Below are 15,012 nucleotides of genomic sequence, written 5' to 3'. Positions count from 1 at the left end.
TTTGTCAGTGTTTGCATCATGAATCTTGGGGCATCTTGGTTAGGTGCATGTACATTTATGATTGTTATTTCTTCCTGGTGAATTACCTTTTTTTATTAGTATATAATGTCCTTCCTTGCCTTTAATTAACAGTTTTGCTTTTAAAGTATATTTCAACCAATGTAAGTATAGCTATTCTAGTTTTTTTTGGTTACTGCATGCATGGAGAACCTTTTTCCAGGCCTTTACTTTCAATCTATTGGAATCCTTGGGTCTAAGGTGAGTCTTTTGTAGATAGCATATAGATGGCTCACATTTTCTTTTCCCATTCTGCCAGTCTTTTGATTGGGGACTTCAATCCATTAACCTTCAGTGATATTACTGGAAATGCATTATTGACTTCCACCATTTTATTCTTTGGCTTTCATAAGTCATATTCTATTTTCCTCCATCTTTTTACTCTTTTAATTATCCTTTCTGATAGCCTTCCCTTCTACACTATCTTCCAAGCCTCTCTTTCCTGTCCTTTCCTTTTGTACTAGGGTTCCCTTTAGTGCTTCTTGCCAAGCCACATTCTTTTTTAGGAACTCTCTTATTTTCTGTTTATTTGTGAATATTTTAAACTCACCTTCATATTTGAAGGACTATTTTGCCAAGTAAGGAATTCTTAGCTGGCACTTTTTCTCTTTTAGTATCCATATTATATCATATCACTGTCTTCTTGCTTCTGTGGTTTCTGATCGAGAAATATGCACCAAGTGTTCCTGGATGCTCCTTGTATGTGATGGTTTGCGTCTCCCTTGCTGTTTTCAGAATTTTCTCCTTATCTTTGGTATTTGACATTCTGAGTAGTATGTGTCTTGGAATAGTTCTATTTAGATTTATTCTGATTGGAATACAGTGTGTTCCTTGGACATGTAAGTTCTTTTTTTTTTTTTTTTCATGAGAGTTGGGAAATTTTCAGCCATTATTTCCTCAAATACCATTTCTGTCCCATTTCCTTCTTTTCTCCTTCTGGATCTCTCATGGCACCTATGTTGTTACGATTCATGTTATTTAAGTCCCTGAGCCCCTGTTCAATTTTTTTTGTTCTTTTCTCTCCTTGTTCTTCTCTCTCTTCAGTTTCATTTTATTCTGTCTTCTGCATCACTTACTTTTTCTTCTGTCATTTGAGTTTTCTGTTGTGTGCCTCTATTGTGTTTTTTATCTACCTATATTGTGTTTCATTTCTATAAGCTGTTATTTTTCTATTCAGGTTTTCAAGTTCTTCGTGCTTGCCCCCCTGTCTTCTAGATGTTCTTTATCTCTTTAGTCATATTGTCTTTCAACTCACTGATATGATTTAGGAGATTTGTATGAAACTTATTGATTAGTGTCTCAAATCCTGTGTCTCATCTGAGGCTTTGATATATTCCTTTGCTTAAGCCATATCTCCCTTTTTCTTAGTATAGTTTGTAATTTTTTGCTGATGTCTAAGCATATGATTATGATGGTAAGTTTACTCTAATATTCAATTTCTCTCTCTTGAGTGTTGATTTAGTGGTGGGATTCTGTTTATTACTGCTGTTCTTTGACTCTTGTTTCCACCTTTTTTAGCTCTTTATGTTTGTCTGTTTTAATTGCACAGATCTGGGTCATGGGCCCAGTAATGAGATGCAAACCAGCTTTCATGTACCTTGGGCAGGGAAGGCTCTAAAGGCCCAAGAAACCCTCTCATTTATTTACATTTAGTTTCCTTGCATGCACTTCCTTGGTCTGCCAGCAGCTGGCACTCCTCAAGCAGACCTCTCAGTTCAAACCTTGTTTGCAAAGTTTTTTCTGTAAACCTACCTGAAACAGTGTGATAGCACTTCCTGCCTGAGAGCTATTCGGAGCTTCGGAAATCATACTTTCTCAACTGTTCTTGAACTTTTGCTGGCATCCCCCCTCAATTTTTCCAAGTAGGAAATAATTCAGCTCCCCTCTAAGTCCTCACCAACAAGGCCCAGTCAGTAAGGAGGGTATTTGAGAGGATTGGATCTCTTTAGTCCTGTGATGACTCCCAGGGCAAACAATGGTGTGGCCCCCACCCAGCCTGGAAGGGCTCATGGGACACAGCAGATCAAATTCGTTGCTAAAAGCTGAATCCAACCTTAGGCTGTATCCCTATCTCTCTCCCTTTTCCTGGGGAGGTAGACCCCTATAGGCCCCCTCTAAACCTAGCAGCTGGCCTGAGCCTAGAGGGCTCAATACTGTCTGCTCTAAGAGTGCAGAATGGGTATGGCATTTGCAGCTGCAGCTTTATCTCACAGAGTTTTCCCATTGAGATTCTTTTTGTGTGTTCCTCTCTGGGTGGTGTCAGGCTTTCCCCTGGTGTTCTAAGCCCTAGAAAATTTTTTTCTAGGCTGGTACTGCTTGTCCTCTAGCTATCTCTGTGAGAGAAGTGAGTCCTGTGCCTCTCTAATCCTCTTTCTTCCCAGATGACTTTTTAAAAGAGAATTGCAAAACGATGATTATGTCATACCCGTATATAAGGTAATGTGTAAGCCCTTTAATTTCCCACTTCATTTATTTGTTGAAAAAAAATGGATCATTTTGTCCTTTAAAATTTCCCATGTTCTAGATTTAGCTCATTATATCCTCATGTTAACAGGTAGTATGTACCTTCCCTCCCCTTATTTTTGTAAACTGATATTTCTAGAAACTTAATTAGTTTCAGGTTCATTTTTTTAGGCCAGAGACTTCAGAGGTGTTATTGAGAAAATTCTGTTATCTCTCAGAATGTTTCATTGACTTGCTTTTTGGTGATGTTAAGATTGATTAACGGTTCAGCCTGATTATTACACATTAATGTTCTCCATTAACCTTTCCCTTTACAGTTTTAGAAGCCATCGATAGTCAATGCCTAGATTCATTATTTAACCAGGGATTTGAATATGGTCATTATTTGATTTCATCTTCTGCATTTAGTAGCTGTGGTGGTTCTTAAGGGAAAACACCCCCATCATCTCTTTGATGTCCACAAAATACTGTCCATACAAGAAACATAGGATTAGTACTTGATTCTTTCCTTGGAGAAAATATGTTTTTTTTCTATTTTGAGTATCATTATGAACTCTTTGGTGTTTAAATATTTGATATGTTCCTATCATTCAAGTCCCCATGGTTTTGGATGCTCAGATTGTTTCATTTCAGTTATCTTTGGTTTCCTTTTTTTTTTTTAACAGATCAGTTTTATTGATACACATTTATAAAGCATAAATCCATCCAAAGTGTACCATTAGTGGTATTCAGTAAAATTTCATAGTTGTGGGGAAGCAGATGTGGCTCAACCAATTGGGCTCCTGTCTACCATATAGGAGGTCCAGGGTTTGATACCCAGGGCCTCCTGGTGAAGGCAAGCTGGCCTCTGTGGCTAGCTGGCCCACATGGAGTGCTTCCCCATGCAGGAGTGCTGCCCTGTGTGGGAGTGCCAGCCCACACAGAAAGCTGGTGCAGCAAGATGACGCAGCAAAAAAGAGACACAGAGGAGAGATAATAAGAGATGCAGCAGATCAGGAAGCTGAGGTGTGGCACAAGAGAAAGATCGCCTCTCTCCCACTCTAGAAGGTCCCAGGATTGGTTCTTAGAGCCGCCTAATGAGAATACAAGCAGATACTGAGAAACATGCAGCGAATGGACACAGAGAGCAGACAATGGAGGGAGGGGGGAGAAATAAATAAGTAAGTAAGTAAGTAAATAGATCTTTTATAAAAAATTACATAGTTGTATATTCCTCACTTTAATCATTTTAGAGCATTTTCATTATTCCAGTAATAGTAATAATTATACTAAAAAGCAAAAACCAACCAACCCACCAAACAAAACTCATCACCTTTCTATTCTTCCCCTGTACACAGCTGATATTCTGTTTCCTTTCCCCATGTTTTTATATTTTATAAAACCAGTCATATATGCAATATCATCTATTTTTGTATTTTATGGGAAGTTTCACTATATTATATATATATACAGTCTATGTTATAATTTTTAGCTTTCATTCTAGTAATATACATGTCCTTAGACTTTCCCTTTCAACCACTCTCATACCATATAACGCATCTGCTTGTCACAAACACCACGATGTGCTCTAACCATTTCCATGCATTTCCAAAGGTATATAAAAAACTTTTTAACCAATTCTGGATGGATTAATTATCAGCTTTCCATTCTCTATACTCATTCTATTTTCTGGTGGTCTATATTCTAATTATTAGTTCCATGAGTTTACATAATACATTCAGTTCAAAATAGTGCAATCATACAGTATTTGTCCTTTTGTGACTGGCTTGCTTTACTTGACATAATGTCCTCCAGGTTCATCCATGTTGTTAATATATGCTTCCATCACGTGTATCCCAATTTGTTTATCCATTCATCAGTTGATGGGCTCCTGGGTTGTTCCCAACTTTTGGCAATTATGAATAATGCTGCTATGAACATCAGTGTGCAGATGTCTGTTCATGTCTCTACTCTCAGGTCTTCTGGGTACATACCTAGTAATGGTATTGCTGGAACACATGGCAAGTCTATATTCAACTTCCTTAGAAACTGCCACACAGTCCTCCACAGTGGCTGTACCTTTCTACATTTTCACCAATGGTGAAGAATTGTTCCTTTCTCTCCACATCCTCTCCAGCATTTACAATTTTCCAACTTTTTAATAGAGGCTGGTCTGATAGGTATGAAATGATATCACATTGTGGTTTTGATTTGCATTTCCCTAATTGCTAGTGATGTTGAACATTTTTTCATGTGTTTCTTCCCCATTTGTATTTCTTCTTTGGATAATTGTCTTTTCAAGTCTTTTGCCCATTTTTTAATCAGGTGGATAGTCTTTTTTAAAAAAATATTCTTAATATATTTCTCTCCCCTTCCCTCCATTATCTGCATTCTGTGTCCATTTGCTGTGTGTTCTTCTGCGTCTGCTTGCATTATCAGATGGCACTTGGAAACTGCATCTCTTTTTTGTTGGGTCATCTTGCTGCGTCAGCTCTCCCTGTGTGTGGTGCCACTCCTGGGCGGGCTGTGCTTTTTTCATGTGGGGCAGCTCTCCTTGAGGGGTGTACTCCTTGCATGTGGGACACCCCTGCATGGGGGTGCCCCTGCATGGCACGGCACTCCTTGCGCATGGCAGCACTGTGCATGGGCCAGCTTGCCACACACAGGTCAGGAGGTCCTAGGGTTTGAACCCTGGGCCCTCCATATGGTAGACAGACACTCTATCAGTTGAGCCACATCCACTCCCCAGATTGTCTTTTTATTATTGAGTTGTATTATCTCTTTCTGTATCATGGATATTAAACCCTTATCCATTATGTGATTACCAAATATTTTCTTGCATTGAGTCAGCTGCCTTTTCAGGCTTTTGACAATCCTTTGAGGTACAAAAGTGTTTAATTTTGAGGCAATCCTGTATATCTATTTTTTCTTTCATTGCTTGTGCTTTGGGTGTAAGGTTTAAGAAACTACTGCTTACCACAAGATCTTGAAGATGTTTTCCTACATTTTCTTCTAGTAGTTTTATGGTTGTTACTTTTATATTTAGGTCCTTGATCCATTTTGAGTTAATATTTGTGTAAGGTGTGAGATAAGGGTCCTCTTTCTTTCTTTTGGATATGGCTAACCAGTTCCCAGCACCATTTGTTGAATAGCCTGTTGTGGCCAGCTTGGTGGACTTAACAGCCTTGTCAGAAATCACTTGACTGTCAATGTTAGGGTCTCTTTCTGAGTTCTCAGTTCGATTCCATGGGTCAATCTGTCTTTATGCCAGCACCATGCTGTTTTAACCACTGTAGCTAAGTAATATGCTTTAAAGTCAGGAAGTGAGAGTCCTCAAACTTTATTCTTCTTTTTAAAGACATTTTTGGCTATTTGGGGTCCCTTACCCTTCCAAATAAATTTGATTATTGGCTTTTCCATTTCTGCAAAAAAGGCTGTTTTGGTTTTTATTAGGATTGCATTGAATCTCTAAATCAGTTTGGGTAGAATTAACATCTTTACAATATTGAGTCTTCCAATCCATGGACATGGAATGTCCTTCCATTGCTTTAAGTCTTCTTCAGTTTCTTTTAGCAATGTTTCATAGTTTTCTGAATACAGGTGTTTATGTTTTTCATTAAATTTATTCCTAAACATTTGCTTTTTTAAGTCTCTATTTATAATGGAATGTTTTTTCCTGACTTTCTCCACAGGTTGCATGTTGATAGTGTATAGAAATGTGATTGATTTTTATATATTAATCTTGTACCCCGCCACTTTGCTGAACCTTGTCTATCAATTATAGTAGCATTGTTGTAATTTTCCAGGATTTTCTAGATGTAGTATATCATTAGTGAATAGTGAAAATTTTACCTTCCTATTTGGGTGCCTTTTATTTCTTTATTTAGCCTAATTGCTCTAGCTAGACCTTCTAGCACAAAATTGAATGATGTGATGACAGTGGGCATCCTTTTCTTGTTCCTGATCTCAGTGGGAAATCTTTCAGTCTTTCACATTGAGTACAATACTAGTTGTAGGGTTTTTTTTTGTTTGTTTTTTTAAAAGATTTTATTTATTTATTTAATTCCCCCCCTCCCCTGGTTGTCTGTTCTCTGTGTCCATTTCCTGCGTCTTGTTTCTTTGTCTGCTTCTGTTGTCATCAGCGGCATGGGAAGCGTGGGCGGCGCCATTCCTGGACAGGCTGCACTTTCTTTCGCGCTGGGCGGCTCTCCTTATGGGCGCACTCCTTGCGCGTGGGGCTCCCCTACGCGGGGGACACCCCTGCGTGGCAGGGCACTCCTTGCGCGCATCAGCACGCGCATGGGCCAGCTCCACAGGGGTCAAGGAGGCCCAGGGTTTGAACCGCGAACCTCCCATGTGGTAGACGGACGCCCTAACCACTGGGCCAAGTCTGTTTACCATAGTTGTAGGTTTTTGATACATACTCTTTACCATATTGACAAAGCTTCCTTCTGTTTCTATCTTTTGGAGTGTTTTTATTAAGAAAGGACCCTGTATTTTGTCAAATGCCTTTTCTGCATCAATTGAGAGGGTCATGTAATTTTTCCTCTTCAATTTATTAATGTGGTTTATTACACTAATTGGTTTTCTTCTTTTGAACCACCCTTGCATACCTGGGGGGAAAAACACTTGATCATCGTGTATAATTCTTTTAATGTGCTTTTGGATTTTGTTTGAAGTATTTTGCTGAGGATTTTTGCATCTGGATTTATTAGAGATCTTAATCTGTAATCCTTTTTGGTTTTGGCATTAAGGTGATATTGGCTTCATAGAACGAGTTTGGTAGGGTTCTTCCCTGTTCAATTTTTTGGAAGCCTTGAGCAAGAATGGTATTAGATCGTCTTTGAATGATTGAATTCACCTATGAAGCCATCTGGTCCCAGAGTTTTCATCTTTGGGAGATTTTTAATGACTTTTTGAATCTCTTTACTTGTGATTGGTTTGTTGAGGTCTTCTTTTTCTTCTTGGGCCAGTTTAGGTCCTACATGTATTTCTTGGAATTTGTCCATCATATATGCATTGTCTAATTTTTTAACATTCAGTTGTTCATAGTATCCTATTATGATCTCTTTTATTTCTGTGGCATCAGTGGTAATGGCTCTCTTCTCATTTTTGATTTTACTTATTTTTATCTTCTCTCTCTCTCCCTTTTTTTTTTTTTTTTTGGTTAGTATAGTTCAGGGTTTGTTGCTTTTGTTGATTTTCTCAAATAACCAACTTTGATTTGGTTGATTCTCTGTTTTGTTTTGTTTTCTTTTGTTCTGGATTTCATTTCTTTCTGCTCTGACCTTTAATATTTCTTTCCTTTGGCTTGGTTTGGGATTAGTTTGCTGTTCTTTTTCTAGTTCCTCCAGGTGTGCAGTTAGATCTTCAGTTTTAACTCTTTCTTCTTTTTTAATATAAGCATTGATGGCTACAAATTTCCCTCTCAGCACTGCCTTTGCAGTACCCCATAGGTTTTATTTTTAAAATTTTATTATTTTTTAAAAAATTATTGAAGTGTATCACTTGTACATAAACATACATAAGTAATAAGTGTATAGTAAAAGTTGTGAACTTACAAAACAACATATAACATTATATAGGGCTCTCATAAGTCACCCTATCACCAATACTTTGCATTCTTGTTAAGCCTTTTTTAATGATTAAAGAGCATTGTCAAAATATTACTACTAACAAAAGTATTTTCCCCCCAACCCACCCTATTATTATTTTTATCTTTGTATCATTTATATATGAACATACATAAACAATAAGTGTATAGTAAAAGTTGTGAACTTACAAAGCAAACATGCATAACATCATACAGGGGTTCCATACATCAACCCTCTACCACCACCTTGAATTGTCATGAGATGTTTGTTAACAAATTATGAAAGAATAATGTCAAAATCTTACTACTAATTATAGTCCTTATCTTACATTTGGTGTGTTTTTCCCCCAACCCACCCTATTATTATTTTTTAAATATATTTTTTATGACAGAAGTGTAAACTTATAAAACAATCATGCACATGTGCAGAATTCCCAAACAACACCCCTCCATCAATGCACCACACTGTGATGGGACATTTGTTACAGATAGATCTGATTGTTACCATGTCCATAGTGTACATTTGGCACACATTTTCCACACTTCCCTATTGTCAACACAGTACATCTTTGGCATAGATTCAAGAATATTATATTCTTACTGCTAACCATAGTCTATAGGTCACTCCAGTTATATTTTTCCATGCTTCTCCACATTCCCACATCCCTGCAGTAGTGATGTACATTTGCTTTAGCTCTTGCATCTGTACCATCAACCACAATTCTCATCCACCTCTTAGTTTACTGTGCTACTCAGTTCCTAGGTTATTCTCTAGCCTTCTGTCAATTGGCACTTACATCCCTAGACTACCATTTTCAGCTATATCCCCATTTAAAAAATAGCTTTTTATCTCTGCTTGTTACCATCTACTCTATACATTTCTACACTTTTACAGTAAAGCTAATTAAAACTTCTACATACATTAAACATCAATAGTCCACTCAGTCCTCCTCTTATCTCCTTTAAGAATTCACCACTTACTACCAAGGCTTGAAGATATTTTCCTACAATTTCTTCTAGAAGCTTTATGGTTCTTGCTTTTATTTTCAGGTTTTTGATCCATTTTGAGTTAATTTTTGGATAAGGTGTGAGGTAGGGGTCCTCTTTCCTTCTTTTGGCTATGGATATCCAGTTCTTTCAGCATCATTTGTTGAATGTACTGTTCTGCCTGAGCTGTGTGAGTTTGACAGGCTGGTGAAAAATCACTTTACCGTATTTGTGAGGGTCTGTTTCTGAACCATCAATTTGATTTCGTTGGTCTATGTGTCGGTCTTAATGGAAGTATCATGCTGTTTTTCCCACTATAGCTAGGTAATATATTTAAAGTCTGGAGATGATGTTTATGATGTTTCTATGATGTTTCTGGCTATTCAGGAACTCTTTACCTTTCTAAATAAATTTGTTAATCATATTTTCAATTAAAAAAAATGCTGGTAGAATTTTTATTGGGATTGCATTGAATCTGTATATCAATTTCAGTAGAATTGACATCTTAATGATATTTAGTCTTCCAATCCATGAGCATGGAATGTTGTTCTTGTTATTTAGGCCTTTTAAAATTTCTTTTAATGTTGAATTGCAGTTTTCTGAATACAAATGCTTTACATTGTTTGTTAAGTTTGTTCCTGACTATTTGAGTTTTATCTGTCATATTTTATTTTCACCATTCTTTTGACACTTTTAGTTACTTTTATTGATATAATCTTCATTTTTAGACTCTCTCCCAGGACTCTCTCTCCTGTCTTTTCTTTTCAGGCTCTAGCACACCCTTTAGTATTTCCTGAAAATCTGGTCTCTTGCTTAGAAATTCTCTCAGTTTCTGCTTATCTGTGAATATTCTAAACTCGCCCACATTTTTGAAAGATAGTCTTGCTGGATATAAGATTCTTGGCTGGAAGTTTTTCTCTCATAGTATCTTAAATATATCATACCACTGTCTTTTTGCCTCCATGGTTTCTGGTGAGAAATCAGCACATAATCTTATTGGATATCCCTTATATGTTATGCATTGCTTTTCTCTTGCTGTTCTCAGAATCTCTCTTTGTCTTTGGCATTTGACATTCTGATGAGTATGTGTCTTGGAGTTGTTTTATTTGGATTTTTCGGATGGGAGTTTGTTGTGCTTCTTGGGCATGGATATCTATGTCCTTTGATAGGGTTGGGAAATTTTCTACCATTGTTTCTTCATATATTCCTTCTGCCCCTTTTCCCTTCTGTTCTCTTTCTGGGCACTCATGGCATGTATGTTTCCACACTGTTTGCTGTCATTTAGTTCCCCGAGACCTTGTTCAATTTTTCACATTCTTTATCTGTTGTTTGGTACGTTCACTTTCAGAGGCCATTTTTTCAAGCTCACCAGTCCTTTCTTCTGCCTCCTGAAATCTGATATTATATGATTCCAAATTTTTTTAAGATTTATTTTTCCTCCTGTTCCCCCCATTGTCTGCTCTCTGTGGCCATTTGCTGTGTGTTCTTTTGTGTCTGCTTGTATTCTCATTTGGCGGCTCTGGGAACTGACCCGGGGACCTTCCAGAGTGGGAGATAGGCGATTTCTCTCTTGAGCTACCTCAACTCCCTGTTCTGCTACGTATTCTTATTTTCTCTCCTTCGTGTCTCTTGTTGTGTCATCTTGCTGCGCCAGCTCTCTGTGCCTGTCGGCTGGCACTCCTGCATGGGGTGGCTTTCCCATGCTGGGCAGCATTCCCATGAGGGCAGCACTCCTGTACGTAGCATTATACCCATGTGGGCTGGCACTCTGCATGGGCCAACTTGCTTCATGGGCCAACTGCCCTCACCAGGAGGCCCTGGGCATCAAACTGTTGTCCTCCTATATAGTAGACAGGAGTCCAATTGGTTGAGCCACATCTGTTTACCATGATTCCAATGTTTTTAAATTTCATTGATTGTACCTTTCGTTCCCATAAGATCTGCTCTTTTTCTATGTATGCTTTCACATTCTTCTTCATGCTCATCCAGTGTTTTCTTAATATCCTTAATCTCTTTAGCTATCTCACTGAATTTATTAAGAAGATTTGTTTGAAAATCTGCGATTAGTTGTCTCAACTCCTTTATGTCATCTGGAGGCTTATCTTGCTCCTTTAACTGGGCCATGTCTTCCTGTTTCTTGGTGTGGATTGTAATTTCTCTCTCTCTTTTTTTAATGATATAATCTTTTTTTTTTTAAAGATTTATTTATTTATCTATCTATCTATTTATTTATTTATTTCTCCCCCCCCCCCCGGTTGTCTGTTCTCTGTGTCTATTTGCTGCGTCTTCTTTGTCCACTTCTTTTGTTGTCAGCGGCATGGGAATCTGTTTCTTTTTGTTGCATCATCTTGTTGTGTCAGTTCTCCATGTGTGCGGCACTATTCCTGGGCAGGCTGCACTTTCTTTTGCGTTGGGTGGCTCCCCTTACAGGGCGCACTCCTTGAGCATGGGATTCCCCTATGCAGGGGACACTCCTGCGTGGCACGGAACTCCTTGTGTGCATCAGCACTGTGCATGGGCCAGCTCCACAAAGGTCAAGGAGGCCTGGGGTTTGAACCGCGGACCTCCCATGTGGTAGACGGATGCCCTAACCACTGGGCCAAGTCCGTCGCCATAATTTCTCTTTAGTTTAGGGCTTCCTGCCTTTTTTCCCTTGTTGGTTGTGCAGTAGGAGCCAAGCATATAGTTGGTGCAGTAAGGTGTGGAGGCTCAATCCACCTTCCTTGCCCCAGGGACTGATGAAGGTTCTCCCAACTTTCTCCTTAGCTAGGATTAGGGACAGAGTCACAGCTGTGTGGAACAATCCAAGTCATGCACACATAGATTGTAGTTGCCGAGAGAGACTGATGAAGCTTCCTGCTCTTTTCTCCCCTGCCTGGGATGCGGATGGAGCTGCAGGTATAGGCAGCAGTATATGCAGTGCGGGTCCAAGATGACTATAGTTGCTCCAGTAGACTTCTGATTATTCAGTCTGTGCCAGCCAAAGGTACCTGCAGTTACCTGGATACCTGCAGGGCCCGCCAGCTTCCTCCCTACCAGAGGTGGGACTGAAGCCTAGCCTAGGACTGCAGGTGATCTGGGCAAAAGAAGCTGGTTCCTTCCATCACTGTGATTTTCATTCGGCCGGGTTTCCCCTCATGCTGGGGATGGAGTCAAAATGGTGGCCACTGGCCTTTTTCAGACTTGAACAGATTCACACCCTAGCTATTCCTAGGGTTATACCCTAGCTAGCCAAGTCTACTATCAGTAGCCGAAATTGGTGGCCAACTTTCTCCTCCTCCCCTGTATTTGGGAAATAGAGCTTCCAATTCCAGTCACAGAATAGTTCCTGGGGTGGCTTGCACCTCCAGAGTAGAATAATCACTGACCTTCACAGTTTGGCCGGTTATTTCCTGGAGAGGCTGGTGCTAGTCCCCCTAGCCTCCTCCCTGCTGGAGGTGGGCTGGAGCCTAGGCTAGAGCTTCAATTTGATCTGGATGGAAAGAAGCCAGTCCGCACCATTGATGTGATTTTCAGTACGCCCCACTTCCCCTTGTGCCAGGGTGCAGAGTTAAGATGGTGTCTGCTGGCCTCTTTCTGAGTTGGACAGGTTTAAACTTTAGTCTTCTCAGGATTATACTTTAGCCTGCTGAATTTACTGATCAGTAGCTGAAGTTGGTGCCCAACTGTCTGTTCCTCCCCTGTTTTCGGGAAGTAGAGCTTTCAATTCCAGCTGCGGAACAGCTCCTGAGGTGGCTTGTGCCTCCAGTGGAGGATGGGCACTGGCCTCTGTGGTGTGGGGCACTTAGGAATCTTTTCTGCAGATGGGGAGTCTCCTCCTTCCCTTCCTTCAAGGATGTGTCAGAATGCTTTTCTGGTCTCCTTGAGCCCCCAGAGACGTGCTTTAGCTAGCTCCAGATAGCTCTGTGCGTTTACCAACTGCCCTGTAGCAGAAGCTGACTCTTGGAGCTCCTTACTCCATTGCCATCTTGCTGGTTGTCCCTGTTCCATAGGTTTTGATATGTTGTATTCTCATTTTCATTCATCTCACGAAACTTACTGAATGCTCTTTCTTCTTTGACCCACTGATTATTTAAGAGTGTGTTGTTTAATCTCCATATATTTATGAATTTTTTCTTTTTCCATCCATTATTGATTTTTAGTTTCATTCTGTTATGATTAGAGTGCTTTCCATAATTTCAGTCTTTTTAAGTTATTCAAACATTTGTTTTTGCTGGAATTTAAACTCTGGGTTGTCTGTTTCTTTTTTCTTTTTTAAGTTTATTTATTTATTTATTGACGCCCCCCCCCCCCCCGCCCGCTATTGTTTGCGCTTACGATCTGCTCTCTGTGATTGTTGTGTGCTTTCTGTGTCTGCTCATTTTCTTTTTTAGGAGGCCCTGGGAACCAAACCCTTGACCTCCAATGTGAAAGGAAGGCACACAATCGCTTGAGCCACCTCTGTTCCCTATTTGTTGTGTCTTTCACTGTGTTATTTCGTTGCATCATCTTGTTACATCATCTCTCCGCATGAGCCTGTCATGTCACCTCGCTTTCTTGCTTGTCTTCTTTAGGCAGCACCACAAACCAAACTCAGGACCTTCCATGTGGTAGGCAGGTGCCCAACTGTTTGAGCCACATCTGCTTTCCTGTCTGTTTCTTAAGTTTGTATGCAGCTAGTATTGTCATAGTGCTATCCTTGGTTGCCAGGAACTAACATTAAGGAATTTTTTAAAAAGGATAAAAAGGAAACCCTTTTCCCAGTCTTTGTAGATTGGCTTGTACATGTGTTCACCTAAGGGCTTATCAGTAAGTCAGTTTAGAGACTAGCTCCAGGGACACATGTAGGGACCATCCTCATCCTTTCTGTGCATGAGTATTGTCTTGAATATGCACAGATGGTCCCAAGAATTACCCCATATACATGGTTCTGAGTGTCCCCTTTTCCTAGGAAACAGTTCCTCATAGTCCCAGGCACTGCATTTTCTATCTTATAGCCAGAATTCTTTGCCCCAGGCAGCCACTTTACTGTTCCTCCCACAGCATTCTGTAGGAGAGTTCCGTGGCCTGCGTTCTACACATAGAGCAAGTTCTAGGATGGTGAGTCCCTTAGGCCACCACCAGACAAACGTGTTCCCAGTATGTGCACAAGGGTTACTCTATTACCTCCAGACCTATGATCAGGAATCTGTACTGAGATTATGGACCGGCTCTATGCTCAGTTGGTGAGGGATGAGGAAGGGACCAGCCTGGGTGTCTGGAGATTCTACTATAGCTTTTTAGTAGTCTTTTTCTTGATTCATCACTTGCCTTTTTACTGCATTCTTTGACTATTTTCTGGAGCTTTGAGAAAGATGTTTCTGCTGATTCTTGGCTGGTTGTTCTGAACTTCTATTGGGGAATGGACGTGCAATAATTTCTGGATTGTTTTATACTTGTAATTAGTTGATTCCTATGGGCATTTCATGGGAACAGTATTCTGTATGTTCATAAAAGTTTCTTTCTTTTAGCATTTAAGGTTAGTTTGGCTGGATAGAATATCCTTGGCTCAAATTTTATTTCCTTTGGTATAAAAAGTATATAATTTGGTTGTCTTTTGGCATGAGCTTTTGCTCCAGTGTCTGACTTCAATCTGATTTTCTTTCCCTTATAAATAATGTTGATTCTCTGCAAGGATGCCCAATGATTTTTTTTTAACTTATCAATTTTATTAGAACATGTTTTGGTATTGCCCTTATGGGTTGATTTTCTTGGGTATGTGATGGATTTTTCAAGATGCAGATTTAAGTAAGTTTCTTTATAGTTCAGTTAAGTTTTCTTGTATTATGGTTGTATTTGTCCTAATTATTTTGGTTTTCTTTTTTGTGACTTCTCTTATATTTTGGGTCATGTATTTTATTTATCACTTTTAGTTTCTTTTTTTCTAACATTTCTTAATTTCTATTTGAGTTTTT

General features: G+C 39.3%; 1 protein-coding gene across 1 annotated transcript in view; it reads left to right on the top strand.

Annotated features, from left to right (window-relative positions):
* The window catches only part of TTBK2 (tau tubulin kinase 2), a 298,458-nt gene that overhangs the window by 56,421 nt on the left and 227,025 nt on the right, over positions 1 to 15,012 (top strand).

The sequence above is a fragment of the Dasypus novemcinctus genome, chromosome 3 (genome assembly GCF_030445035.2).
Source record: "Dasypus novemcinctus isolate mDasNov1 chromosome 3, mDasNov1.1.hap2, whole genome shotgun sequence".
Lineage (NCBI taxonomy): Eukaryota > Metazoa > Chordata > Mammalia > Cingulata > Dasypodidae > Dasypus > Dasypus novemcinctus.
This window is presented reverse-complemented; position numbering and strand designations above follow the sequence as displayed.